This window comes from Phascolarctos cinereus, unplaced genomic scaffold, assembly GCF_003287225.1.
Source record: "Phascolarctos cinereus isolate Bilbo 61053 unplaced genomic scaffold, phaCin_HiC Scaffold_4;HRSCAF=312, whole genome shotgun sequence".
Taxonomy (NCBI): domain Eukaryota; kingdom Metazoa; phylum Chordata; class Mammalia; order Diprotodontia; family Phascolarctidae; genus Phascolarctos; species Phascolarctos cinereus.
In genome coordinates, this window is record NW_027555847.1 from 270,548,917 (window position 1) to 270,565,079 (window position 16,163).

The following is a 16,163-nucleotide window of genomic DNA, read 5'->3' on the forward strand; positions in this document are numbered from 1 at the left end:
AATTCATTCCCTGGCCAGCACTTCCAGGTGTTTATTGTCTTCTGCTCTTAGAACTAAACTCTTTGAGGGCAGGTATTGTTTTACATTTGTATGTATATCCCGAGTGCTTAGCACAGTGCCTTGCACATTAGTAGACATTGAACAAAGCATTTTTCATTCATTGCATTCCATAGGAACTAATCTTTGAGGTCACTTTTGTTGTTGAGTTGTTTTGCACATTTGGGGTTTTCTTGGCCAGGGCACTGGAGTGGTTTGCCATTTCTTTCTACGGCTCATTTTATCCAAAGACTCACCCCCAAGATTTCTCATATTCCTGGATCTCTTCATCATCTCATATGCTTGACCATTTCCTTCTTAAAATTCTCCCCTTGGCTTCTGTATCATATCATTCTCCTAGTTCCTCTCCTGTTTCCTTGATCATTCCTTCTCAACGCTTACGGATTCTTCTTTTTCCTTTTTCATCCCTTAATTTAGGTTTTTCTTATGGTTCTATCCTTAGCCCTTTGTCTCTTTACTTTACATGGTCTCCGTTGGCCATTGTTTCCTCTGCCTAGGATTTTATCTGTGCAGATAACTCCAAAATTTATCTCTCCAGCACTGACCTTTTTCCTTAGTTTTTAATTGGCAATTCTACTGCCTACCAACCACATTTCTACCTGAATGGCTGGTGGCAAATTCAAACTCAGTATGTCCCGAAGTGAACCTGCCGGACAAATCTATTTTTCATAGGGATTTGCTTCTTTTGTTTATTTTTAACACTTTTTATTTAGCCATCCAGGCTCAAAATCCCAGTGTAGTCTTTGATTCCACTTTATTCCTCACATGGTTCTGTTCAATCTGACATTGCAGTATCTTTTTATCTGTCTCCTCCTTTCTAGTACTACTTCTACACCCCCCCGCCCCCAGTATAGTCCTTCATCACAACTCTGGACTGCTGAAGAGTTACCTAGCTGGTCATCCTGCTTCTGTCATTCCCCTTCAGAGTATCCTGCGTATGAGGTCATATTAATCTTCCCGTATGCATAGCTCTTATCATGTCATATTATATTCCTTGAAAACCTTTCATGGCTCCCCTTTGCCAACTGAATACATTTCAGGTTCCTTAACCTTGTTTTTAAGCCCCTACAGGAATGGGATTCAACCTCCCTTTGCAATGTTGTCTCTCACTTTTCCTACTCATGTACCCTAGAGGCAGCCAGAAAGGACTCCTTATCATTCTGTCCTCCAGGCTTTTGCTTGTTATTCTGTCTGTCTACATACAGTGGCCCATCCCATCCCATTCCCATCCCATCCCATCCCATCCCATCCCATCCCATTCCATCCCATCCCCTCCCCTCCCCCCTTATCTTTTCACCCTCTTACTTATCCTGTAAGTCTCAATCCAAATGTAATTTCCTCAATTCAGCCTTCTTTGATCATCACCTCTTTTTAGGTTAAAAATATCTCTTCTTTCTCTGGACTCTTATAGCACTCAGCATATTTCTTATGCACTTATTAGAATTAGGTGCTCAATACTCTTAATCCCTTTAAAGCTCATCCCAAGAACCATCTCAAGAACTTTTGCAAGATCCCTCTCCTGATTTCCCCCAGTCTTTGGTGCTTCCCACATCCACATAGTAAGTGCTTAATGAATGTTTATTGCCTGAATGACTTACCTGTGTGTATGTTGTTTCCTCCTAGGTGTAGTATAAAATTCTTGGGGAGAGGAAGTGGTTTGCCTTTTCTCCTTATCTCCAGGACCTAACACCAAATACGGCACATAGTTGGTGCCTCTTAAATGTCTATTAAATTGAATTTGTTTCAAGGGATAGCTCAAGGGGTTGTGGTATATTTGGGGAAAAAAAGGTGAGATAATAACAAAAGATAAGAAGTTTCAAAAAGTTGAATACTTTTAAAAATAAATTTTGGATAATCTCCATTCAAGGTTTAATAATCATGTATCTTCAAGGTCTCTTGAGGTTTTGGCAACACTGCCATCATGTTTTACTCATTTGATAAAAATCAGCCAGAAGTAATTGTTAATAATGCTTGGTAGTTAAAATGCAAAAACAATGCTAATGCAAAGATGATACTTGAAAAATTATATTTTGAAGAAACTCATTCGTCATTCCTAGAAATGTTAACAGTCATGACAAAGTCTTGACTCCCACATCGCATTGGGTTTACTTTGTGGATGACACAAGCCCAGACACAAGCTCTTGGCAAAAGTTCAAAGACATTTTGTTTTCTTGGAGGGGAGTTCATCCGAGAGCATTCTGGGTTAGTGATCCAGGAACTGAGCTTCCTGTGTGAATTCCTGTGGTTGACTTGAAAGTTTTAAAAGCCTTAATTTTATTTAGAAAAGAGGTTTTGAAAATCATAAATATGCCATGCTTTGGTAAATGCGATCTCTCTCTATTTCCTTAAATTAGTACCCATTGTATTTTATCTCAGAGTGGTAGTTGAGAGATCCATCTGTTTTTAGTATTTATGTTTCAAGTACCATTTCTGGCTTTCAGAAACTATGGGCAATATGATAGGTACTTTTTTTTCCTTCTAAATTCGAATGGCTATAAACCACTCTTACTGCCTAGAGCCTTCCTTTTTGATGGCAGCAGAAGCAGTTGGAGTCTGAATGGTTATTTTACTTGTTGTCTTGTCAGATCATATGCCTACTTGGGACTCAGGAATTCTGTTGCTACCAAACCATGTTCTTTAAAATCCTGGTATTCTTTGGGTGAGAGATGACAAGAGTTTAAGCAAGACAGTTTTGATGGTAGTGATCTTTGGGCTGGAGTGGGCTGAGTAGGGATAGGATGGAACCTCAAGGTTCCAGGGAAGAGGTACCAGAAATCTCCAGTGAGGAGGAACCCTCCTTGCCTCTTGAGGCAACCTGTCCTACTTTTGGATAGATTGAGTATTTAGGAAGTTTTTCCTTCTACTGAACAAAAATTTACTCCTGTATAATTTCTGCTTATTGCTCCTAGCTCTGCCCTCTGGAGCTAAACAGATAGTACTAATTCTTGGGTAAGGACTGTGTTTCTTTTTGCTTGGATTTGTATCCCCAATGCTTAGCGCAGTGCCTGGCACATAGTAAAGCTTACTGGTTGCTCAGTGGATAGATCCTGAAGTTAGGAAGAACTGAGTTCAAGTTCAGCCTTAGACACTTCCTCACTATGTGACCCTGGGCAAGTCATTTAACCTCTGACTGCCTCAGTTTCCTCATCTGTAAAATAAGGATAGTGATAGCACTTATATCCTAGAGTTGTTGTGAAGATAAAGTGAGATAAGATGTGCAAAGAACTTTGCAAGCTGTGAAGCGCTATATAAATACTATCATCACCATTGTTAATTATAACAGATATAAATTAAATCACTATATTATTATGTTATTAAATATAATAATTATAGTTTAATAATAGTAATCAATTGCTTGTTGCCGTGCGCTACCTTGATTAATCCTTCTTCCACATGACAGCTCTATAAAAATACTTGAAGACAGCTATCCCTTTTTGAGTGGGTGAATTGTGGTGAATTATCTCAATTTTTTCTGCTCGTATGGCATGATCTCAAGACAGCTCACCCTTAATGTTCCTCTTCTGAATGCTTTCTAGCTTATCCAGCTCAATCTTAAAAGTTTCCTAGACTGAAGATGTGATTTGACTTAAATAGGGTGTAGAAGGCCCAGTTCCGGGCACTCTGCCTCTCTAATCTGTCTTTGTTGCATCGTTGGTTCATATTGGGCTTCCAGAGCAACAAAAATCCCCAGATCTTTTTCAGACAAATTGATTTTTAACCTTAACTTTCCTTGATTTTTTTGAACCAAGTATAAGACCTGACACTTATTCTTATTAAATGTCATCTTTTCCTATTTGGCTCAGCATTCTGCCCTATTGAAGTATTTTTGCATCCTGACTTCTAACAGAGTAGTTGTCCCTCTAGATTTTGTCATCTTAAATTTTGATGAGTGTTATTAATATTTGTGCCTTTATCCTAGTCATTGATAAAGATGTTAAATAATTTGGGACAAACACAGATTACTATGGCACTTTGCTAGAGACCTGATTTCAAGTTCCCATATAAGGAATAAGTCTTTGAGACTGGTCTTTCAGCTAAGTTATTTCTACCTCATTTAGCCCTTATCTCCCAGTCATTGTCCATAAGGATGTTATAAGAGACTTTTTCAATCTCCTTTTGGTTTATAGTAAGGAAAGCACCTGCAAAACTTAATGTATTTTTGTATCCCAAGTTAGCTATCCCTCCAAATTTTGTGACACCTTAAATTTTGATGAGCATTATTATCTTGCCTTTATCCTTCTCATTGCTAAAAGATATTAAATAGTTTGGGGCAAACAAATAATTATGGCACTCTGCTAGAGAGACCTGATTTCGTATTCATATATGAGGGTCAAGGACTAGTCATGGAAGGTATCAGTTAGAGAGTCAGCATTTATTAAACATTTACTATGTGCCAGGCACTGTGCTACAAGTTCGGGGTATACAAAGAAAGCCCCCAAACAATGCAAATGGAGGAGACAACATATAAATAACTAGGTATGCCCAATACAGAATAGATGGAAAACTGTCTTAGAAGGGAAGGTATTCACAGTTGAAGAACTTTCCACAAAAAGTGGCATTTGAGCCAAATTTTGATGAAACCTCAAGAGGGGAAGGAAAACCGACAGCATTCTAATTATGGGGGGCATAGGCAAGGGCCAGTTGATAGAAGATGAAGGATCATGTCTGGGGAACTGCAAGAAGGCCAGTGTTGTTGGGTTGTAGAAGGGATGGAAGGGAGAATGTAAGAAGAATGGATGAATAGAAAGGAGCCAGTTTGTGAAGAACTTAATGTGAGAAGAATTGACATATAATCATGGCAGTAATTGGAGGCCACTGCAGCACCTTGAGCTTTGTGGTGGCTTTGTCAGACCCAGGGTTCAGAAAAAATTATCTTGGTAGAGGAGTGGAGGATGGAATGGAGAGGGAGAAACTTGAGGCAGACAGTCTGTTCAAAAGGTTCATTTCACATGAGAGTTGATGAGAACTTGAACTAGAGTTGTAACTATGTGAGACAATGTGACAAATGGATAACTGTTCTGTGTGAAGAGAAGCCATTTCTAAATGTTCTGTACTTAGCATTCAGATTTATTTTTTTCTTTGTAAAATGGATTTAGAAAGTCCAACTATATTTTTCTGAAAATCAGAAGTTGAAGACTTCAACCTGAATAGCATACATTTCCTTAAAATTTCCTTTAACCCTTCCCTATTCTCCCAATTCTTTTTTTTCTTTTTAAAATAAGGGGTGTTTAATCTTTCCTTTTTGTGTTGGGTTCATGTGCCACGAATGATGGAAACCTTAGAAGTCTTCTCTAATTTATTTTATCCTCTGTGACTTTTTCATTGTCTGCTTTTTCCACTTTGTAAAAACATTCACATTTTTGGTTGAATTCAAACCATTTGTGTGACTGGGCTCATAACTAATGTCCTGTTGGCTGGTTTTATTCCTGTATTTTATCAAAGGTGGAAAGATGGTTCTCGATCTATTAAAATTGTAGATTCCTGCTTGGCTTTTCTGCAGGGTCATAAGCCACTTTTTAGCTTAGGAAACCTTTAGAATGTATGAACTCTAGTAGTCTCTGAGTAACTGCTGTGAGAAAATGAGAAAATACATTATGTAAAAGAGAACAGACAGAGTCTCTGGTCAGATTGCCCTCTGTTCTATTGTAACTGATTTCTTACCCCCTGAAGTAAATCTATCCACTCCAAGAAAAAGAGAACGGAAAATGCAACATTATTAATGAAGAACTCTTTTGCTACTGTTTTCTCTAGCTATTGCATCAATTATTCCAGGGGAGTGAAGTTAAGAAGAGTGTGTTAAGTGTGAGGCAAGTAAACAGAGAAAAACTTCCAGGTGTTGGGCTAATGGCCTATCCACCCCATTTGGCATTATGTGTATTTGGGTATGATGTATGTCTTTGTGCATATCTGATGATTTGTAGAATGGAATATTTTTCACCAGGCCTTTTTTTTTTTTGACAGTGTACTCATTATCTTTTATTTCATGATTATTAAAGATAAAACTGAACCCAAAGTATCATTTTAGTTGGTGCCCACTGAAATTATACGACTTCATTTGTTTATAATTCTGAGTTATACATTTGATTCACCTTTCTATACTGTATATTATGACCATGATTTTAGGAACCTGATAGGAATTTGACCCAGCAGTGGATCACCTCTAGAACAAGAAGTTCAAGGACACAAAACCACTTTCCTCAGAATTGTGACTAGTATCAGTGCTTGTTAATGTTAGAACAAAAACACAATTTTAAGTTGAAGGATTCTCAATTTCCAAAAAAACCTATGGTTACTGAAATAAGGTTTTTAGAATGTTAGCCCATTTACAAGATTGATCTTCTCCCAACACTCAGTTCATCTGTGAGGTGAGTGGGGTGGCCTCTCAGGTCACTAAATCTGTGATCCTATGCAACGACAGCCTGGGAACCCTAGCAGATGGAAAGAAAATGTGAAGAACAGGAGAAAGCACTTTCAAGAACATCCTTCAGCCTGTCATTTAAATCTCTGGGGCCTTTTCCAGCTTCCAAACTATAAATCTGATTTTAAACTCATTCCATCCCAAGTCAAAATCTAGTAAAAGCCTTTAGAAGCTAGAAGATTAAACCAGAATTTTTTTTATCATAATGTTTGGAGTTACAAGATGGAGACTGAAGAAAATAGTGGACTAGAGTAATGTGCTGTGAAGTTCTTCCATAGGATTTGGGGTGAACTGAATGCCCTTTTAATATTGATCTCACTATGAAGTTATAAGATACTAGATCATTTGGAAATATGAAAGATAATAGGAGAAGTAACATTTCCAGAAGGAAAAAATTTTTTTTTCTGGTTTAACATTTTAGAAATTAAAATAAAATGTTCTGGCAGTATAGGAGGCATTGAAAGAGAAGCAAAATTGGTGTGTGTTTCGGCACATCCTATAAGATTCCATTTTCCAAGTACCTGGAAGTTACTGTAACACTCCAATTTGTTGAAGCTTTTGTAGCAGCCTGGCTATTCTGTTCCAGGGTTGTGAGATCTGAGTTTCCGCCAATACACTCTTTACCAATAAATATCCGAGGCACGGTTCTTGCCCCTGTTAGCTGTTGCAAATAATCTTGGATCGCATTTGTATCACTGTGGGCTGTTATGTCAACAAATTCCAAGGACTCCGGTTTAATAGGAAGCTGCTTGAGAAGCCCCATAGCTTTTCTGCAGTAAGGGCAGGTGGGTTTGATGAAGACAACCACCTTATCAGCTTTGATCTTGCTATTCACGAACTGCTGAGCCATCTTTACCACATTTGTGACCTCCCAAAGAGTAAATCCACCAGGCCTTTTGTTTACTACAGTGGTTTCTGTTGTTTGACAATAGCATAGCTTTAGACCTAGAAGGGACCACTGGGGCTGTTGAGCCCAACCTCCACAATTTACAGATGAGAAAACCTAGGCCCAGAATAGTAAAGTAATTTGCCAAAGGTCATGTGCCTGGTAAGTGTCCCAGGTGGGATTTGAGCCCAGATCATCTGGACTCTAGGCCAAGCATGAAAGAGAAAGGACCTCTTTTTTGCTCATTTTCAAAGAAGCACCTCTGATGACAATTTCATGCCCCTTCATGGCACCGGTTATCATTGGGTTGAGTTATTTCTCGATACATTCTTGACATTTTGAAACACCTTAGAACCTTCATCAGTGGAGAAGGGTCATTTGTATTGAGGTTTCACACATGGCTTCCTAATGAGTGTGGCTTTTTATCAGTCTGTTAGTGTTTACAAGACAAAAGCCATTTTCACTGTTGTGTTCACTGAGTAAGCATCTATTTAGCTACCTAGATGTTTACATATTATACTATCTTTGATGGTAACCTTTATCTAGGAATATACAGTATTGCATGACAAGAACATTTAGAAAGATGAAAAACAAAGTATAATGTGAAATCCTTGGAGGAAAGTTCATTACTGGTAAGTGGCATTAGGGAAGCTTTCATGGAGTAGATGGTATTGAATAGGCTTTTAAAGGGTGGATGGGAATTCAGCTGCTGAAGAGGGAAAGGGGAGACATCTTCCACATGAGGAATATTCTAGGTGAGAAGAAATGCTGGTGTAAAGGCTTGGAAAGTGTGGGGTATATTTAGAAGGGCAGAGAGTGGACTAATGTGGCTGATATATGGAGTTCTTGAGAGTAGGCTGGCATGGTTGGCTATGATTAGATTATGAAGGCCCTTGAGTGCCAGGCAAAGGAGTCTGAACTTTATTCCATTGGCTGTGCAAAATCAGCAGCATATTTTGAGCTGTCTGTAGCTGCATAGGAAATAGTTATTTGCTCAATGGTTACTAGGAGTCATTCATAAACAAGTAAGAAAGCTTTTTTGGGAAGTTTTGCTGATAATGTTAGCCCAAACTATTTCTCTGTATGTAAATATGTGTGGATTCTTTTATCAAAATTAATTATAGTGTGTGTGTGTGTGTGTGTGTGTGTGTGTGTGTGTGTGTGTTATTTACTTTATATTATTCTGTTAAGTGTAGAGAGGCTAATCACCTGTAGCCTGGCCACTTGGTGGTGAGTTCCTTGGTCATCAACACCCATGAAACAAAGAAAAATTCAAAATGGCACTTATGCCTACGTGTATGCTTTCTAGTTTTGTAGGGACAGTAGTAGAATGGTAGGAAAGGGGGCCGAGGTTACTAATAATCACTTCATTTTTAGCCTGTCTGTAAACTTTTAACTGGGTGTTGGTACCCTAAATATGACATCCTTGTCCAGTAACTAGTGAATGGCCTAGGAAAACTGGATTATGAGTCTGGGCGTTCTTGCTACAAAAATCAGAAGAAATAAGGAAGTTGCAAGTAAGGAGAAGAATAACTCATAGCTTTCTCTTGGAGAAGCATATGAAAGAATCAAGAGAGTTATTTTTCTTGTATGTCCCAGAGCATTAAGAACATTTTTTTCATGGGACATTTGGTCATCTCATGTTGCACTGCTTCTGATAAGTATCTGCCAAATACAACTGTGAAAATAATAGATTTTGCATCAACATTTCTTGCAGTGGATGAGGAAGTAGAGAATTTCTACCTAGAATTTGATAAGACCCTTCAAATTAAGTTGGCATATATCTTGATATTTGCTGATTTTTCAAAGTAAAGGTAGAAAGATAGGTGAGAATCCTAGTCATAGATTGAAAAACCTGGCTTGGGAATGGAGTAAGACCCTCCAAAGACTCTTAGATTAGATAGAAGTTGCATGGCTATAAATTGAATATTTTCTTTGAGGAAATAACTTGCAGATACTGGACATGGTGAATAATGAATAGTATCACGAAAAATGAAATTATTTTACTGAACAGGAAATAACGTAGGACTGACTCCTGAATTATGCATCTATATAGTCAGACGACTGACTTGTTAGAGCAATGTGAGTGAGGAAAAAAAAAAAGATGTGGCATGCAGCTGAAATTCAATCCTAACATATTAAACAAATTGTTGAAATGAAAAATGGGTAATGAAAGTAAGAAAAAAATCATAAACACAGAATGTAATAGTTTCCTACTGAAGTTTAAGCTGATATAAATCAATTGCCATAACAAGGAGACCAAAAATGCTGGAGAAAGCATCTTAATCAGTAAACAGTTGACATACTTGGCAAGTGGATAGAGATGGCAGCCAAAGGCAACACTCATTTAGAATATAAACTCTTTAAAAAAACATCTTATGGAGAAAGATGATGGAAGATTATGAGCAGTATTGCCTGATAAAACAGAAGTAGTGGAGGGTAATTTCAGTTAAAGAAAAACTTGGCAAGATATACAAGTAAGCAAAGTCATCCTGAGTGACTTAAAGATGAAAGTAGAAGGAGAACAAAGAAAGGAAAAAATAGATCTATGCAGTTTTTATAGCAAACTTAAGATAACATCAAGGACATTAGAGCTTTCACTGTTTTACTTTGACATCACAGTCACAGATATAGTTATAATGGAGGCAAAAATGTCATAGAAGAAAACAAAGATGGGAAAGGAAGGTGGGTCAGGGCAAGCCCATATACTATAGAAAAGATTTTCTACTAGAGGAGAAACATTTTTGAGAATACTGAAGGATATACTTACAAGATTTTTGAAGTGGAATGAAAGATACTAAATGTATAAAAAGTACTCAGATCTTATTAAAACTGAAAAAATTGAACTGAAACTGTAAGCCCATTTGAATGTTGAGTTTCTCCAAATGCTTGTATTGACAATGTTGGTGGTATCAAGCCCCAAAACATGGCACATATTTTGGATGATATCTGAAACCATTTAGGAAGTTGTCTTAAATGTCAATATAGGGGAAAAAATGTGGGTGAACAAAGTCTGTTGCCATATTTATCTGGGATGGACATTATAAATGTCATTCAGTTAGACGGTATTTTATGTGCTAGGGCTAGACACTGTGCTAAACACTGGGCTTATAAAAGGAAGCAAAAGACAGTCCCTGTCTTCAGGGAGCTTGTAAGCTAATAGGGAAGACAACAAATAAATACGTGCAGATGAGCTATAAACAAGATATGTTGTTATTCAGTCATTTCAGTCATGTCCAGCTCTTTGTGACCTCCTGGTTTTCCTGGTAAAGCTAATGGAGTGGTTTGCCTTTCCTTCTCCAGTTCATTTTACAGATGATGAACTGAGGCAAACCGGATAAATGACTTACCCAGGGTCACCTAGGTAGTAAGTGTCTGAGGCCAAATTTCAACTCAGCAAGATGTGTCTTCCTGACTCCTGGTTCAGTACTTGATCCACGGTGCCACCTAGCTGCCCGTAAATAAGATACATGGGACATAATTATCAGAGGAAGGCACTAGAATTAAGAAGAGTTGGGAAAAAGATGTAAAAGATGCGGTTTTATTTGGGACTTCAAGGAAGCCAAAGGGCGTAGTAGGTGGAGATGAGTGGGGAGAACATTCCAGCAGTAGGGACAGCCAGAGCAAATACCAGGAGCTGAGAGATGGAGCGTCTTGTTTGTGGAGCAGCAAGGAGGATGGTGTCACTGGAGTAAGAGGTGAGAAGACTGAAAAGGTAAAAGGGTTAGGATATGAAAGGCTTTGAAAGCCAGACATGACTTTTGTGTTTGCTCTGGGAGGCAATAGGGAGTCACTAGAGTTTATAGAGTAGGAGGGTGACATGATCAGACATGTGATTCAGGAAAATCACTCTGGTGGCTGAATGAAGGATGGATTAGAATGGGGAGAAACTTGAGGCAAGTAGACCCACTTGTAGGCTATTATAGTAGTGCAGGTGTGAAGTGATGAGTATCTGTATCAGGGTGGTGACAGTGTCAGAAGAGAGAAGGGGGCTTACATGAAAGATATTTCAGAGGTGAAATTGAAAGACCTTGGCAACAGATTGGATATGGTATAGGTGGTGAGAGATAGTGAGGAGTCAAGAATGATTTGTAGGATGTGAGCCTGAGGAACTGGGAGGATGGCATTGCCCTTCACAGTAGTAGGGAAGGGACGAGATAGAGAGGACTTAGGGGGATAGATAATGAATTCTGTTTTGGACATGTTGAGTTTAAGATGTCTACTGGACAGCCAGTTTGAGATGTCTGAAAGTCAGAGATGCGAGATTGGATGTTAGCAGACAGAAAAGGGCAGGATAGGCATATTTGAGTGATAATTATAAGTAAAGAGATAATTATTAAATCTATGGGAGGTGATGAGATCACTAAGTGGGTTAGCATAGAGGGAGAAAAGGGCTCAGGATAGAGCCCTGTGGGACACCAGTGGCTGGAGAGCAAGATTTGGTTGAGGTTCCAGCAAAGGAGGATGAGCAGAAGCAATCTGATAGGTAGGAAGAGAGCCAGGAGAGAGTGATGTTCTGAAAACCTAGAGGGAAGAATGTATCAAGGAGAAGAGTGAAGTCAACAGAGCTCAAGGCTGCAGAGGAGTCAGAGAGAATGTGGATTGCGAAGAGACATCCTTGGTAACTTTGTAGAGAGCGTTTCATGTGAAATATGAGATCAGAAACTGGCTTGTAACGGCTTAAGAATAGAATGAGAAGAGAGAAAGTATTGTCACCTGTTGTATATGACATTTTCAAGTTTAGCCACAAAGGGCAGAGGAAACATAGGACAATGATGGGAATGGGAGGATCAGATGAGGGTTTTTCCAGGATTTGAGAAACATGGGTAAGTTTGGAGCTAGTAGGAAAGGAATCAGTAAAGAGGAAAGACTGACAGTTGGGCCGAGAATTCAAAATGAGAGTGGGCTGAGTTGCATTTAATCAATCACCAAACACTTCACTACTATGTGTTAGGCTTTGTTGTAGGTCCTAGGGATGTAACAACAAAAGTGAAGCGCCCCTAACTCAGGGAATTTTATTCTAGTCTTTCATGCTAGAATACATACTCGCACGTGCACACGCGTGCACACACACGTATGTATATATAAAGTAAATGCAAGGTAATTTTTTTGATAGGAAGGAAGCACAAGAGAAGATACTAGTAGCATCTAGGAGCATTAGGAAGGGCATCATGTAGGAGGTAGAACTTAAGCAGAGTTTTGAAGAAAACTAGGTCAACTAAGAGGTATGGGAGAAATGGGAATGAATTTCAAGTGTGGATGACTGATAGTGCAAAATCATGAAGAGGGGAGGTACAGTGGCTTGTGTAAATAACAGCAAAATGGTCAGTTTGGCTGGACCATAGATTTTGGGAAAGGAAGTAATGTATAATAAGGTTGTATAGGTAGATTGGGGTCAGGCTGTGAAAAGATTTAAAACCACATGTACAAAAATATTCACAGCAGCTCTTTTTGTGGTGGCAAAGAATTGGAAATTGAGAGGATGCCCATCAATTGAGGAGTGGCTGAGCAAGTTGTGGTAATGTAATGGAATACTATTGTGCTATAAGAAATGATGAGCAGGCTGACTTCAGAAAAACCTGGAAAGACTTATATGGCTTGATGTTGAGTGAAGTGAGCAGAACCAAGAGGACTTTGTACACAATAACAGCCACATTATGCGATGACTAATATTATTAAACTGAACCCTTCTCAGCATTACAAGGATCTAAGACAACTCCAGAGGCCGCGGGGTGGAAAATGCTGTCCACATCCAAAGAAAGAACTATGGAAGTCGAATCGCTATCACTTATTTTTACCTTTTGTTGAGTTTTGTTTCATCTTTCTGATGGTTCCTCCTATTGGTTTTAATTTTTACTTACAACTTCACTAATATGAAAATATGTTTAATAGGAATGTAAATGTAAAGCCTATATCAGATCGTGCGCCGTCTTGGGGAGGAGGGGAAGAAAAATTTTCAACTCAAAAGCATATGGAAGTGATTGTTGATAAATCAAAATAAATTAATAAAATAAAAAAAAGAAAAGAAAAAATTTAAAAGCCCAGAAGAGAAGCTCATGTTTGATCATATAGAAAATGGCGAGCCATTGGAATTTTTTGAGTGGGCACTTTTACATGAACAAACATGTGGAAAATCACTTTGACAGCTGTATGGAGAACTGACTGGAGAGGGAAGTGATGAGTTTGGTAGACCATTTAGGGGGCTGTCACAGTAGTTTAGAAGGAAGGTGATGATGGTCTGAATAAGGGTGTTGGCCATTTATTTTTGTTTTTGTATTCTCAGTGCATATTAACACAGTGGTACATGGGAGGCACTTAATAAATGCTTGTTGTCAGAGCAGCTGGTACAATAAATTGAGTGCTAGGCCTGGTGCCAGGAAGACCTGAGTTCAAATCTGGTCTCATATCAAATTTGGCCACACTTACTAGATGTGTTACCCTGGGCAAGTCACTTATCCTTTTTCCCTCTCCCACTTTTTTTTTTGCTTCAGTTTCCTCAGCTGTAAAATGGGAATAATAATAGCACTTACTTCACAGGGTTGTGTAAGCATCAAATGAAATAATATTGTTAAAGTGTTTAGCATAGTGCCTGGCACATAGTAGGTGCTATGCAAATGCCTTTTCCCTCCTCTTCCTTCTCTCCTTGCTTATTGATTGACAGATACAAGGGATGTTGTGAAAGTAGAAATGACAAGATTTGAAAGTTTCCTGGATATGTGGGGTTTCAAGAAGCTGTTACTAGGATTTCAAATTTAGGTGACTAGATGGATGGATCTGATTCTTTTGCATATTGGTTTTAAACATATGGGAATTGATGAATATATTTAGTGAGAGAGTATACAGAAAAAAGAGAAGGAAAGAGATCCCAGCATAGAGCTTTGGAATATACCCATAGTAGAGGACATAATGATGGAGTGATCAGATAGGTGGAAGAGTACCACCTTCCTTCTGGTGATTGAGTATCAGATACAGCAGATAAATCAAAAAGGATGAGGACTGAAAAAAGATGATCAGTTTTGATTGGTTATTAATCAGTATGCATTTATTTATTGCTTATTATGTGATGGGCACCAGAGATATAAAGAAACAGAAATAGTCCCTGCCTTCAAAATCTAGTGAGTATTTTCTCAGCACTGCAGAGACTTAGGAGGAGCAAAAAAGGAACCAGTACTAAGTAAGACATTCAGGATTAGAGAATGAGAAGGGATCATTATAGGGAGCAGTCTGCAGAGGAGTTGGAAGGGAATAGGATCTAGGTATATGTAGAAGATTTGGCCTTTAGGTAGACTAATCACCTCTTCATCAGTGACTGGAGTGAAAAAGCCTGACCCGACTCAGACCAGCCTTCTTGTAATTTTGTTTGATATTGGAACAAAATAAGGTTTAAAAAAATGAAGATTTATTTGGCCATCGCAAGTGATAGTTATTCAACAAGGATATGCTTTGAGGTTACTTCAGGTTGATTCAGCTGAACTAAACTCCCTTGCTTAAGGTGCCCACAATTCTGTTAACCAAATGTGGCTCCTTGTGGCCGTTTTGTACTCAGATGACCTGATGTCAATAGAATGAACCTTTCCATGAAGACCCAATCAAGTCTGGAGGATGGCATCAATACCTTTTATGGAAAAACTAGCCTAACTTGCAGGGTGGAAGGGGTTAGGCTGTTGTTCCCACCACATGCAGGATGACACGCCTAGGGTTTTTGAGAGGTATACAAGCGTAGGGAGGTTGTGGTAAATATCTGTTTTTCAATAAGGTATGAAATGAGGCCTTCAGAAGGAGGAAGGAGGGAATGGTTTGGTAGGCGTGAGAAGAGAATGTTTAGAGAAGCCTCTGTGGGAAGTAATATAGGGGATCACGTAGGGAAGAGTCAAAGGATTGTCTTACTGCAATGAGGGCACAGTTGATAATGTACTGAACCTAGTTGTTTTGGTTGTGTGATTTCCTCCTGCTCACTTCAGCAATATGTGAGTAATCTAGGAGATAGGAGGTTGGAATAATATATAGCTTTAGTTTTCTACAAGCTGCAAGCATCAATAGGATGATAAGGCAAAGCGCTCAAGAGTAGAGGGTAAAATTGAACTGGTTAGCTATGATGTCAAGGGTAGAAAACTAGGACGAGTGATGTTCAAGTAGGGATGACAGCGAAGGAGAGTACTTAGGGAAGATATAGTTCAAGTCATCTCAGTAGAGATAAAGACTGGGTCTAGTAAGCCTTTGGAAAAAAAGTTATGATCTGATAAAAGGATTTGGGGGATGGTGGCTACATCAAGAAGAGTTGCTAAGTTCATTTAATTGCTACAAACTTGTTCCAGTTAACAAATGCTTAACTTTTTAATATTAATGTTTTACTGTTGTTGTGTGGAACTCGCGTAGTTGAAGAAGAATTAAGAGTGAATATCACACTGAAGAAAATGGAGGGATGCTTTTAGATATGAGCAGGCTGGAAAATAGAGCAATGAATGAATTAAAAAGTGCTTTTAAGCTTATGATGTGCCAGGCACTGTGCTTAGTTAGGGCTGAGGATACAAATATAAAAAAAGAGAGACAGTCGCTTCCCTCAAGAAATTTGCATCTTAAGAGGAGAAAATAGCACATATAGGGTTGTTGTGGCTAGTGAAACTAGTTTTGGTCTGAGAAGTCACAGAGATTATTATTATACGTTATTGATCTATATCATTAATAATGGCACTACTCTTTTTTTTTTTAAATACTGTACCCAGAATGTTGGGTTGAAAGTATTTGAGGCTGGTTGAAAAGGTTGGGTTGAAAGGGTTTGTGCCACATGGTGGCACAGAGAGA

At 38.6% G+C, this 16,163-nt stretch overlaps 1 protein-coding gene and 1 pseudogene across 3 annotated transcripts in view; one reads left to right on the forward strand and one right to left on the reverse strand.

The window, feature by feature from the left end:
- Positions 1–16,163, forward strand: part of FOCAD (focadhesin) — a 381,816-nt gene that overhangs the window by 121,156 nt on the left and 244,497 nt on the right. The gene's annotated exons all lie outside the window — the stretch shown is intronic.
- LOC110199225 (glutaredoxin-1 pseudogene) lies at positions 6,918–7,353 on the reverse strand (annotated as a pseudogene).